The sequence below is a fragment of the Herpailurus yagouaroundi genome, unplaced genomic scaffold, assembly GCF_014898765.1.
Source record: "Herpailurus yagouaroundi ecotype Mexico unplaced genomic scaffold, PumYag 246, whole genome shotgun sequence".
Taxonomy (NCBI): domain Eukaryota; kingdom Metazoa; phylum Chordata; class Mammalia; order Carnivora; family Felidae; genus Herpailurus; species Herpailurus yagouaroundi.
This window is the reverse complement of record NW_024412463.1, coordinates 6957729-6970834: the sequence shown is the minus strand read 5'-3', so window position 1 is coordinate 6970834 and position 13106 is coordinate 6957729. Positions and strand designations below refer to the sequence as shown.

The window sequence follows — 13106 nt, the reverse complement described above, 5'->3', positions numbered from 1 at the left end:
GGGCTGCGGTCGTGCGTGCTGAGTTGCCACGGGTCTGCTTTCTGGGTGATGCGGGGAGTCTCCCTGCTCTGACTGCCTGGCACCCCCCCCCCTCCCCGGGAGGTGGGGGGGGAGGGGCTGGAGCCGGTTTTCCTCCAGCACCTGCCTGTGCGGGGAGGTGGGGCTGGAGAGGGCCTGGGTGGGGAGGGGTGGTCAAAGACTCGCCTCTCTTTACCTAGAATATTCCAGCGTTTTTCAAACGCGAGATTAGTTGCAAAATTAAAACGATGATGAGAATAAGACAAGGCTACGCCCACCATTTATTTATCCCAGGAAGCTTCAGACGTGCCACGCGGGGGTCTTTGCCTCGAGCCCTGAGGGTCCAGCTGGGAAATCCGGAGTGGAGGGAGAGGGGAGGGACATAGATACGGAGCTTCCTTGGCTTCTCTGGCTGAGGATTTCCTCGCTGATTCATCTTCCAGCCGCGACAGCAATGACCTGTCATTACCCGTGATTTGTTATTAACTCACACTGTGCTGTTTAATTTTCTGCCTGGATCATTGTGCCACTGAGGCACCTGGCGATACTTCTCCGAAAGGCTCACTCATAAATATCCTTTTTGTGGCCGCACCTACATCATTGGAGAGTAAACGTGGCCTCTCCCGCCCAGCGCCTCTCTCTCGGACGTGCCTTGATGTGAAGCCAGCCCCTTGGTTCCCAAACTAATTTTATGAAACACTTTCCTGCCCATTTCTCCTCGGGGGACTTCCCAGCTGGAAGCAGCAACATTCTGGGCTGGAGCAGGGAGTGACGTTTCTAGAAGCTAATGTGGCTAGTTTACGAATGGGCGGGGCCAACAGATAATTCTCCTCCAACACCTGCTGGTCCCTGGGGAGATGTCCCCATTGAGCTGCTCATTCCAGGCGGACTTTCCCTCCGAAGGGCAGTAATTGTCCTCCTTTGCTAGGCTGCCGGTGCCCTAGGCCTTCCCCCCCCAGGAGCCAGCTTTCTGTTGCTGGAAATTTCCCAGGACACGTGAGCTTCTCAGGCCTCCTTCTCCTCCGGGCCCTGGATTATCCACCGACGTGGGCCTGATAGGTTATCACTATTAACAAGAAGAGACGCCAGTTACAGACCAACTACTAAGAGAGGAGCTCAGATAGACAGAGACACCTTAGATGCCGGAGCCACCCCCCTCCCTCCCCACCGGCCCAGCAACCCTTGGGAACAGACACGGTTAGTCCTCCGTACCCTTCAGATGAAGAAACCAGGGCACAAACAGCGTAGAAGTCCTGCTCAAGAACAGAACCAGGCTCCAGACCTAGGCCTTCTAGCTTCAGGGTCGACCTGCTAACCAAAAGAAAGTGGCCCAGAACGTGGGACTACCCACACGTCCCCAACACTGTCCAGGGCAAACAGAGGATGACCCCCAGAGGAGCTGACTTGGGCCTCTGGTCCACCTGCAGGTAGACGCACGCCTGTTGCAGAGACAGAAGCCCCTCGTTCTGACTCCTGCTAACCCACCGTTTGAGAAAGGTGCTGTTATGAACCCCACTTTGCAGATGAGGCAACTGAGGCTTCGTGAGGAAGAGAAACTTACCCACCAACGTCTGCTGATAAGTGGGGGAGCTGAAGGGCTCGGTGCCCATCGGGAGAGAGTGCGTCGTTCTACGTAGCAAACACACACGGGGCTCACACCTGTCGAGATCTGAAAAGAATCTGGGCTTTTGCCCTACTCGTAAGCTAACAAGTGGCCTGCCGCCGTTTGGCGGGTGCTGGCAGAAGGCATGACATTCCTGGGTCAGAGGCAACGGGCTTTATCACTCACAGCCAAGCAGGAAACGGTATCAGCATTCTTTTCGTGGGCTGGGTCCTGGAACTCCAATTCCCACAGGGCAACGCAAAGCACAGACTCCGGCGTGCGTGGGGTTGCTCACAGGAGAAGAATCCTGAATCCAGGCTTTGAAAACGGCCGGTAAGCATGCCTGCTCGCCTTTGCTTGGGCTGGAGACCCCATTTTCCGAAGCTGTTCTCTGTACAAACACCCTCGGAGAGATGGTCGAGAACGCAGGATTACCAGCTCCTTGATCGTAAGATGTGCAGAAGCGTGTGTCCCATGGAGACCCGTGTCCCAGTAATGCCACACGCAAGGTGCTGCGGAAAGGGCAGACGTGCCCGAGAGGCGGGTCCTGCTCCCAGAGCTACTGCTCTAGGAGGGAGAACAGGCGTGAACTCAGCTGCCTGTGCGCGAAGGCCCTGAGGCTGGTGGGCAAGGCCGAGGGATCAGATCGTGCAGGGCCTGGGGGCCGGGATGAGCAGTCTGGGTCTTGCTTGTTCTAAGCGCCAAGGGAGGTTGCTCCAGCATTTTAGGCAGGCAAGTGGCTTGAGCGAATTCGTGCTTTAGTAAGTCGCCTCCCTGGCTCTTAGGTGTTGCCCTGATGAGAGGCACTGGTTGGATGAAACATAAGCGGCCGTGGGTTGGCCATTGTTGAAGCTGGGTGCTTGGAACCGGGGCTCGTTATACTACTCTGCCTTCTGTGGAAAGAGTTTGAACACTTCCATTGGGAGGTTGTGGGGGGGGGGGGGCAAAAAACATAAATATGTGACTCTTAAGGCTTTGGTTTCATCGTGTGGCCCCCTCAGGAAGGCCTCGTTCGGCTTCCTCCTTTAAGCCATTCTAGAACCTAGTCTGGCGCCTTGATTTGTTCAAGCCTTGTGTTCACCGCTCTTTCCTAGGCTCTTGCTTCCTAGGTTCTTGAAACAGGTGGAAGTCATCGGAGGGCAGGAATCGCGCCCCCCTCTGGCCCCCTTTCTGGGTAGAAGAGTTCGTTTTGTTGCTCAACAGCGGCCGTGTGGTTTCCTCCTCCAAGAACGTCAGTCTTGCCAAACCCTACCTGCTTTCCTGGTCCGCTCCCACTCCCCTTCCAGGGATCTCTCCTTGACTCCCCGGCCCTACCCCCCGCCCCCCGACATCTCTCCCTCCTCTGAGAATCCTCCTGCATTCAGATCCGAGCCCCCCGTAGGAGTCTGCACGCAGAGTTCAGGGCTAACATCGGTTGGTATTGATCCAGCCCTTCAGGAGTTCCTGATCAAGCTCAGGGAACTTACCGAACGGCCCAGAGGGGCTGAGAAGCTAAAGCAGCGGGGAGCCAGGGCAAAGCGCTGGGAGCCGGCGATCATTGTCAGGGGTCTCCCACACTTGACAATGGATGGGTCTTCCAATTTTTCCAAATAAGCCATACATTTAGATTTTTTTTTTTTTAAGTGAAATCTTCAAACCTTTAGACAGTGGTCACCTGTTCAATTTTTTAAATAAATATTTGTGAGAGAAGGAAAACATTCCATAGGCCAAACTTGGCTGTGGTTTACTAGACCATAACCCCTATTCCGCTGGGTGAGACAAGGCCGTGTGTCTCATTCACTTCTGTAATTTCCTGAAGCCACCCCCACCAGCCTCTTGATAAATGCAGGTGAGGCACCAGATCGCTGGATCGCTGGAGCGGGGAGCCCGGGTCTGACGGATGGAGAGTTCACTGCAGAAGTTCAGTGACCATAAAAATTGCTGCTCCCCAAGCAGCCCCTATAGTCTGCGGAGGGACCCAAGGGACACATGTCAACTTACAAGGAGGGGGGCAAGCAGGGGACAGGGACACCGAAGGGTTTCACAGTCCTTCTTGACCTGGGGTGACGTCGCCCCGTGCCAGGGCACACTTGGCAATGTCTGGGGACATCTTTGGTCCTCACGTTTGTTGAGTGCTCCTGGCGTCCAGTGAGTAGAGACCAGGGACGCTGCTGAATCCCCCGCCGTGCGCAGGAAAGACACCCAGCCCCGAAAGCCACCAGTGTGGACCTCGAGAAGCCCCACACCAAATTTTAGCGGGGGGACCTTGAATTTTGTTCTTGTTGTTAAGAAGCCTTTCTAGCCTTTCTTTCCTTTTTCTCACCGCAGCTCAGGACTGGCAGAAGGTAGTAAGTTCTTTCGAGGAGGGGTGCGGAGTTTCAAAAAGATCGTGCGTGTCAAATGCTTAGCACAGACGCGGCACACAGTATATCCTCAATAAATCCTAGCTGCGATCGCGGGCTGTCTCCTTCTGTCTGCATGTCTGTCTACCTCACCATTTACCGAAAGCAAAGAGATCGCTGCAAACTTTTGCCTCAGGGCAAAATCAACAGGACTCTGGCATTGAACTTCCAAGCCTATGAAATGAGTCAACATGCAGGGCAACCAGTGGAAATCACTTTTCTTTTTACGAGTGTGCCTCTTGGTGCCTCGAACCTCATTAAAATTTTTTTTTAGTGTTTTTGTTTATTTTTGAGAAACAGAGAGAGACGGAGCATGAGTAGGGGAGGGGCAGACAGAGAGGGAGGCACAATCCAAAGCAGGCTCGAGGCTCCCAGCTGTCAGCACAGAGCCTGATGCAGGGCTCAAAGTCACGGACCGTGAGATCATGACCCGCGCTGAAGTCGGACGCCCAACCGACTGAGCCCCCAGGCGCCCCCGAACCTCATATAATAATTACCCCGTCAAATGTAACACTTGGGCTTCCCCCGGTCCTCGAAGCGAACGTGAAACGAGCTGTCGGGACCCACAGCTAGTCAGCAAGCACACGTCTTTCTCCCCGTCCGCCCTCCTTTTCGATCTCGCTTGGATGTGAGTCTATAACCAATCACTTGATGGAAGAAAAGCAGGGCTCGGCTCAGATGAACCCGCCAGGGGCCGGAGGGAGGCACTGCCGTCAGAGACACGAAGTGACACATCTCCACCTGGGACGCCGGACTTCGATGGGGCAATGCCGCCCTGCTGGTGGGGGGAGAATCAGCCAGGGTAGCTGATTAGCTGGGAGAGGTGGGCAGAGCGTGGGGGCGGGAGAGGCAGGAAATATTAATAGATGGTGTCGAAACTTACTCGGAGGGCATTTGGCTTTCAGATGATCTAATCCTTTCGTCCAGGCCCATTACAACGTTGAGTGAGGGGATTTCTCAATCCCAGCAAGGTGGGGGCCTCCCCTGCCGACGGGCATCAGACCAGGAACCAGAGGGAAGAAAACGTTCCTTAAGTTCCACGCAGTGAAGAACTCCGTGGGGTCTGCGAAGTGAGCCGAGGCAAGTGGTCCTTGGTAGGACCACCACGCAGGATGCCCTTTTTGACCAGGGCGGGGGGACCCAATGCAGCTTAAACTGGAATTCGTGTCTGTCTGTTGGCGTCCACGGTGAGGGCGCCCGAGCCGATACGCCGAGAGACAAGGGGGAAGCAGGGATCCGTGCTTTGGGTCTGGACTCTTGGGGCAGAGGGGAGGGGACAGCGTGTGGCTGCGACGTGAGCTGACGGAGCCTTGCTCCTTTTAGAAGGAGAGGCTGTGAGCTGAAGACTTCTTTTCTCCGGGGACCGTGAGCCGTGGACCTAAACGTCCTGGCTTTGGGGCCAGGTGACCAAGTAGGCGTCCCCCTAGAGTCCAGGAGAGACGGCCAGAGGCAGTGCAGCCTGGGGGGTACGTTGGCAGGTGGGTGACTTCAGGAGCGTGGGGCACGGAGCCCGGGGCAGGGAAGCAGGTGTGCCCGGGGGCACCAGGAGCAGAGACCACGGGGCAGGACAGCCGGAAGGGATCTCACTCAGTCGCATCGTTTCAGGACAGAAAGGAGGGCCCACAGGGGAAGTCTCTGTGATGAGTCATGATCACAGCAATGGCTGAGACTTACGCAAGACCCAGGCTGTGCCTCCCCGTATCGGCTCATTAAATAACCTTCCCATCAGCAACGATGCCATTATTGACTCCACGGGCAAGGAAACTGAGTAGTGGAGAGTCAGAGCATCCTGCCCCACGCCAGAATCCACACCCACGGCTCTGCGTTGGGCGTCTACAGTTGCCCGGGCTCAGCGTTGCTGCAAAACCCCACCAGGGAGAGACTCCGCTTTCAGTCTGGGCAGCCGTATTTCAGGAGACACGATCTCTTCTCCGTCCTAGTCCGAAATTTTTGCCTGCTTACCAACAAACCCTTGCCTCGAATGACATCGGGTGCAGAAACTATGGGAAACGGGTCAAGACAGAGCAGATGCGGGGGGCGCCCGGGGGCTCAGTCGGTTAAGGGTCCGACGCTTGGTGTTGGCTCAGGTTATGATCTCACGGTCTCATGCGTTCGAGCCCCGTGACAGGCTCCGCACTGATGATGTGGAGGCCGCGTGGGATTCGCTGTCTCCCTCTGTCTCTCTGTCTCTCTCTCTCTGCCCGTCCCCCACTTGCACGGTCTCTGAGTCTCTCAAAATGAATAACCTTTGAAAAATATATTTTAAAAAAGAGAGAGCAGGGGCGCCTGGGTGGCTCAGTCGGTTAAGCGTCCAACTTCAGCTCAGGTCACGATCTCGCGGTCCGTGAGTTCGAGCCCCATGTCGGGTTCTGGGCTGATGGCTCAGAGCCTGGAGCCTGTTTCAGATTCTGTGTCTCCCTTTCTCTGACCCTCCCCTGTTCACGCTCGGTCTCTCCCTGTCTCAAAAATAAATAAACGTTAAAAAAAAATTAAAAAAAAAAAAAAGACAGAGCAGCTCTAAGTTTTACAAAATCAAAACGAAGATGAAATATTTTTTGACGGATCAGATCGGCAGACATCGTAAAGGTTGATCATGCGAGGAGCCGCTGAGGGTGTGGAAAAGCCATGGCTCTCCTAAGTGGCTGTGCCGTGGGGGGCAGATGTTGCTCCGGTATTTCTGGAGGACGGTTAGGCTATCTCCGTGAGACGTCACCAGCCCTGTCCCCTCTGACCCAGCAACTGAACTTCTGGGAATTCACCCTATGGATATACTTGCAAGAGAATATCAAGGTACGCACAAGGATGTTCGACACGGCTTTGTCCTTGAGCTTCTCCGTCACCTCTGAGAGCTCCTAATGCCCCTTGCTGGTCAATCACCACCACAGGAAGTAACCCGAGCTCTGACTTTAGAGGCCGCAGAGAAGGTCTGCCTGCCCACGAACATCTTATGTCTGTCTCTTTCGCTTGGCATAACGTTTCTGAAATTCGTCGCTAGCGTTTCAGTGGCTGTTCCTTTACATCGTCGAGTGGGATTCCACCGTGGGATCGAACACCTGTTAACCTACCTAACTGTGTGACTTTGCATCGTTCCTACTTTTTGACCAATAGGAACGAAGCAGCCCTGAACGTTTTGGATGGGTCTTTTTGGGGACAGATTGCTGGGTCAGTGAGTAGGTGTGCATGTAACTTTAATAAAAACCTCTGAACGGTTTTCCAAAGTGGTTCAACCAGTTTACACGCGCACATCAGTGACGTGTGATCATTCCTGGGCTTTGTCAACACTTGGTATTGTCAGGTTTTTTTTTAAGTTTATTTACTTATTTTGAAAGAGAGAGAGCATGAGCAGGGTAGGGGCAGAGAGAAGGGGGAGAGAAAGAATCCCAAGCAGGCTCTGTGTTATCGGCGCAGAGCCAGATGCGGGCTCATGAGTTCGTGAGTTCAAGCCCCGCGTCGGGCTCGGTGCCGACGGCTCGGAGCCTGGAGCCTGCTTCCGATTCTGTGTCTCCCTCTCTCTCTCTGCCCCTCCCCTGCTCACACTCTGCCTCTCTGTCTCTCTCTCTCTCTTTCAAAAATAAATAAGCATTTAAAAAAATTTTTTTAATTGGAGAAAGCAATCCCACCTTACCCCTGCCTCCCCCCCAAAAGAAGTCCCAGAGTCACCTCTTTGGAAGCCCCGGGGCTCAAAGTAGCAGAAGGAAAATGTTGTTCTATGCTCGCCTGTTGATAAAAATCCACGCCTCTGCAGTACCTTAAAATTCAGAGTCCAAGGTCCTTCAGTATTCCACCTGCACCCTTCTTTATGCCTGAGCCATGACGGAAACACTAGTTTGGCTTATCTGCATGTCAAGAATAATACAAGGGAGAAGGTGAATGGCGAGAGCTCCATCGTAGCTCCCTCCATTTAAAAGGATAACGAAGCAGTGGAAATATCCCCCTACGTTCTCCGTCTCTAATGAAACCATGTCTTCTTCTCCCTGTGCTTCAGGTGGTCACGAGGCCTACAGGCTACCTATTACTGGCCTATTCTGGAATCCAGTCGGGCACCTGAGGCAAGTCCCTTGATCAGCCCTCAGTCCTGGGACTGATTCTGCACAGCTCTCAGCTCTGTGCTCTGGATCCTTGGTTCCATCCCTTGGATTATCCTTCCTTTTTCATAAAAACTCTACTCTTGCAGGTTGAGCCGGGTACTTAGACTATTTCCTGCCCATAAAAGTCCTCGCTTCATTTTGTGGCCTTTGGCAAGGGACGACCTCTCTGGACCTCAGCCACCTCATGTGTAAAATGAGGCTAATTATGGGCTCACACCACAGAGTCATTTAAAGATGAGGTGAGAACACGCACGTAAAGTATTTAGAAAAGGGCTTGATGTGGAGTGAAAACTCAGCAAATGTCAGCCCACAACACTCTCGGGCACAAACACTCAGATCGCTCGCAAAGCGAACGTAATTCGAATGTCACGCAGGGACAGCCAACTGGTTAAAGAGTTGGCGGATCAGGGGCGCCTGGGTGGCGTAGTCGGTTGAGCGTCCGACTTCAGCTCAGGTCACCATCTCGCGATCCGTGGGTTTGAGCCCCGCGTCGGGCTCTGGGCTGATGGCTCAGAGCCTGGAGCCTGTTTCCGATTCTGTGTCTCCCTCTCTCTCTGCCCCTCCCCCGTTCATGCTCTGTCTCTCTCTGTCCCCAAAATAAATAAAAACGTTGAGAAAAATAAAATAAAATAAATAAAATAAAATAAATACATTTTTAAAAGATAAAATCAGGACTCCTACAGAGCTAAAATGGAAATGTATCGAAGAGTTTATTTAACGCCTTGGTTCACGAGGGAACCAGCAAGATGTGACAAACAGTTCAAGGGACAGTTCAAAGACACACACACGGGCAATCAGAAATGCTGAAATAAATCTGCACATAGAAGCAAAACGGGTCCCCAGTCATAGGGCAAGAATCAGTTGTGCTCCAGGAGACAAAACTTATCTGCATTTCCAGGGACAAAATCATTTGCGTTCCTAATGATGCAGCATCCGCTAACCGAATGTACACCCAATAGTCTCCCTTTGTCCGTCTCGCAATCTCTTCTGCAAACATAACCCACTTAGCGCACGTGACACACTCATTGCACACCAGCTACCGTGCGCCTTCATTCTTACGGTGGGAGATCCTTTCCCACCCATCCTGGGCTTCGGAGAAGGAAAGGAGGCAGGGAGAGAGGGATGAAACCACAAACAGGGCCCATAACATTTTTTTGGCTGAGGCTGACGCGGCTTGAGGTTCAGCGAACTCAGAGCTTCGCTTCGGGGCTCCCTTCCGCTCCCTGCTGTGTGTGTCTACGAGGACCTTGTCATTAGCTTGGAAGGGGCCGTGTCCCGATTACGGCGTGAGTCCTGTGGTCTGGCAGATCCAGGCACCCTCTTTCCGCAGCTTGGCCTGGGGACGCTGAGCCCTGGGCTGAGCTCTCCAGTCTCCACAGACCTGCCAAGCCTCAGCCTTCACCGGCCTGAATCTTGGGAGGCAGAAGAGAACACAAGGGGCTTGGATACATCTGTTGAATGCATGGATGTGTGGGACCCGTTGGGTCGACTCTTTTTCTCTGTAGGGACTCTGATTTAACCGTGCCTCGTGGACCCTTCCCGAGTTCATGTCTTCCCGGCGTGGCTTTGGGACCTGCAGCCCCCCACCTGCTCCTCCGGCACACCAAGAATCTCCTGCCTCAGGCCCTTTGCACGTGCTCTCTTCTCCCTGGAAGGGACTTGAGCAGATCAGTGCTGGTACGCAGGCAAATACTGAATGAATGTGAGCTGTTATTTTTCCTCTAAACCGGCTTGGCGAACTACAGCCCTCCAGCAGCCTCACTGATTTTTTTTTGCCTTTTTCCCTTCCGCTCCGAGAACTAGGCATGTTTTTGATAGTTTTAAAGGGTTACCTTTGAAATGGTTTTATAGAAACTTATATACTATCCTCAATTTTGCCCCTTGGCCCACCCCAGCTATAATATTCACTCTCTGGTCTGAAAAAACAAGGGGGGGGGGGTGCCTGGGTGGCTCAGTCGGTCATGAGTTCGAGCCCCGCATCCCGCTCTGTGCTGACAGCTGGGAGCTGGAGCCTGCTTCAGATTCTGTGTCTCCCTCTCTCTCTGCCCCTCCCCCACTCATCTCTCTCTCTCTCTCTCTCTCTCTCTCTCTCTCAAAAATAAACATTTAAAAACTGTATTTAAAACAATACGTCCCACATTGAATAAAAGAGCAGCTGTCGTCTAGAGTAGTGGTTCTCAAAGGAGAGCATGGCGAGGGGAGGCTAGGGCAGCACGGGTCGCCTGACGATGTCTGGCAACGTTTTTTGGGGGTCACAGTTGGGGACAGGGAGGGGATGCTAGTGGCATGTTGAGGGTGGAGGCCAGGGAGGCCGCCAGGCATTCTGTAGCACAGAGGACAGCCCCCACGAGACAGAGGCTTCTGGCCCCGGTAGGGCCCGGTGGAGGGACCCTGCTCCAAGACCTATAAAACCACATCCGTGTTTCTCTGTGAGCTGAGCCGGGGAGGCTGTCGCAGTCGGTCCAATATTCACCTGCCAAAGTGAAACACTGGTTTCCCACGGTTTTCTGGCAAAGGGTAGAAATGTGTGTGTTTTGCAGAACGTGTTTTAGGGGCAAAGACGTCGCTGTGTCTCCATTACTCGGAGAAGTGGAGGGCGTTCCTTGAACCCTGCGCACAGGTCGCTGACTGTTAAATCTGCGCCCACCCCCAGCCCCCTGCCCAAGCCCAGACCTCCTTCCTGAGCTCTGACCAGGAAAACAGCTCCAGGCAGTGGAGGCAGAGGGGGCGCGATGTGTCTAAGTGTATAAATATAGACGTGGCCGCCAGCCCAAGGACTTGAAGAAAAGGCCAGAGTCCAGCGGCAGCAGCATGGGGCCGCTGTGCCGTATGAAGGGCCGTGATAGTCAGGCTTTGACGCTTAGAAGCAGCCCCGAGTGCTGACAACGGGCGCTGGGTGTAGCGAGCGGTAGGACATTCAAACCGAAGACGCCCCAGTCAATCAGTGCAGAAAGCTCTTCTCAACGCGCCGTCGGATGGACAGAAGCAGGTTTCAAACCCGTAGGATCCCCTTGGGGAAGGTGGGGGGGAGGTGGCCAGGGGGCCTTCTGTGTCTTCACACATGCCAGGGACGCGGTGAGTTCACTTTGGGAAAGTTCACAAGGCTGTACCCTGTCACATGTTTGGTAAAAAGCTCCCGTAAAAAGGAGGGCTCCATTTTTGTGGACGGCGTATCGGATGATTCTAGAAGCCTCCGGATGCCTGGAAGGAGTGGCCCCCTGCCTTTGATTCCTGGGGGCGGAGCTTCAAGTCTCTGAACATCAACGTTCTCATCTGCAAAATGGGGCAAAAATAGTAACTCACTTTTCAGGATCGTTGGCAGGATTAAATGAGCTACGACGTGCAAAACACCAAGCCTGGGGTGGGGCAGCGATAATTATTTTGCATTATTATTTTTATTATTATATAACATATCATACTATTAAATATATTATCATATATAATAATTATCGTATAATAATAATAAACAGCAAAGTGGGGATAGCGGTTGTCTCTGTTTGGCTCATCGCTTAATTTCTGTATTTCTGAAGGACGAGCACGCGTTATTTCTGCAATTCGAAATATTATTAAGAAAGAAAGAAAATCGTGACTTTTACTGCTGGGATGAACACCAAGGCCCAGGAAGAGCCGGATCGACAAGCAGGTTGAGAGCGAGGCTCTGTTCCCGCACATCTTATCCCTTTCTTCACAGCAGCCATTGATAAGGGCCTTGAACAGGCCACCTGCACAGGTGGGTGGGGCTGGGGGCGGGGCCCATCTCCTGAGTCTTCTCCCCAAGCTCCAGTGCAGGTGGTACAGAGCCAGGGCCGCCTTGAGGTCCAACCCTGTCCAGGTCTTACCCCAGATTGGCTGGATGGCTGCCCAGGGCTCTCGGTGCCTCCTGGAAGGCGATCAGTCACAGAAGCACCCCCCCCCCCCGGGGGGTAAGCGGGGAGACGCGGGGCTGTCCTGGCACTGTCCTGATCTCCCTTTCTCCAGGAGAAGCTGGGGACCGGGGACAGTGAACCCCTTGGCCCTTCCCTCCGGCAGCGTGGGGACCTGTGGGGACCCCGACTTCACAGCAATGGCTCCCCAAGGCCCCACCTCTCCCTGGCCCTGCAGGCTGCCCCCTCTTTGGCTCTTGGACTTTTCACATTTAAAATTCCAGAGCCTTCCTGGGCCTGGGCCCTTCACCTAAATTTGCAGGTGAGGCCAGATTCAGGGTTTGGAAACACCATCACTGGCCTCATGCCAGGTTTACCTCTGGCCTGGAAGGAGGTGAGAGCGTTGAGAGGCATCCAAGGACTCACCGGGCCACCCCCAAGGCGGGGGCCCGTGGCCAGGACCTGGGCCCCAGAGTCAGACAGACAGGATGCCAGTCCGCACTCCCTTGCCCCCTGGCCGAGGGCTTGCAGAACCTCTTCTGCAATAATAATAGAACCAGCATCCTACAACAGCCAACCTGTCAAAAAGGCAGAGTGGGAACAGAAGAAGTTTTGAGATCTAAAAAATAAAAATTACTTGGCTCAGAATACCACGAACTCGAAACGAATAACGGCTTACGTCACGTCCACAAAACCTAATGGGATGTCGTTAAGTGAGTTTGAGAGGATATGGGCGGCGGGGCCTGGAAGGCAAGTGCATGGAGCCCCCACACAAGTCCGGAGATGGCCCTGGCTTCACGGTCTGTTCGGAGAGCAACATGGAACCCTGCAAATAAATCCCGGCCCCGTGGCTGGCGAGTCCCCAACACATGTCACTGATCACCGTCGCTAATTCCGACCCAGGGGCCAGAGACACCCAGGTCCTCGTCCAGCCTTGCCGCTTCATCGCTGTGTGACCTTGGGCAAGTCCCATGCCCTACCTGAGCCCCACTTTCATCCGCAAGATGGGAGTATGAACAGCACCTGTCTTTTTTTTTCTTCAACGTTTTTTGTTGTTTTTTTTTTTTTTTTTTGGGACAGAGAGAGACAGAGCATGAACGGGGGAGGGGCAGAGAGAGAGGGAGACACAGAATCGGAAACAGGCTCCAGGCTC

The 13106-nt window shown here is 53.7% G+C and overlaps 1 long non-coding RNA gene across 1 annotated transcript; it reads right to left on the bottom strand.

Annotated features, from left to right (window-relative positions):
* Positions 1-281: 281 nt before the first annotated feature.
* On the bottom strand, positions 282-2485 carry LOC121020110 (uncharacterized). The gene is made up of 2 exons (XR_005785946.1): positions 1580-2485; positions 282-477 (listed from the first exon to the last, which is right to left on the bottom strand). It is a non-coding gene; the product is annotated as an uncharacterized LOC121020110 (long non-coding RNA).
* Positions 2486-13106: the final 10621 nt, after the last annotated feature.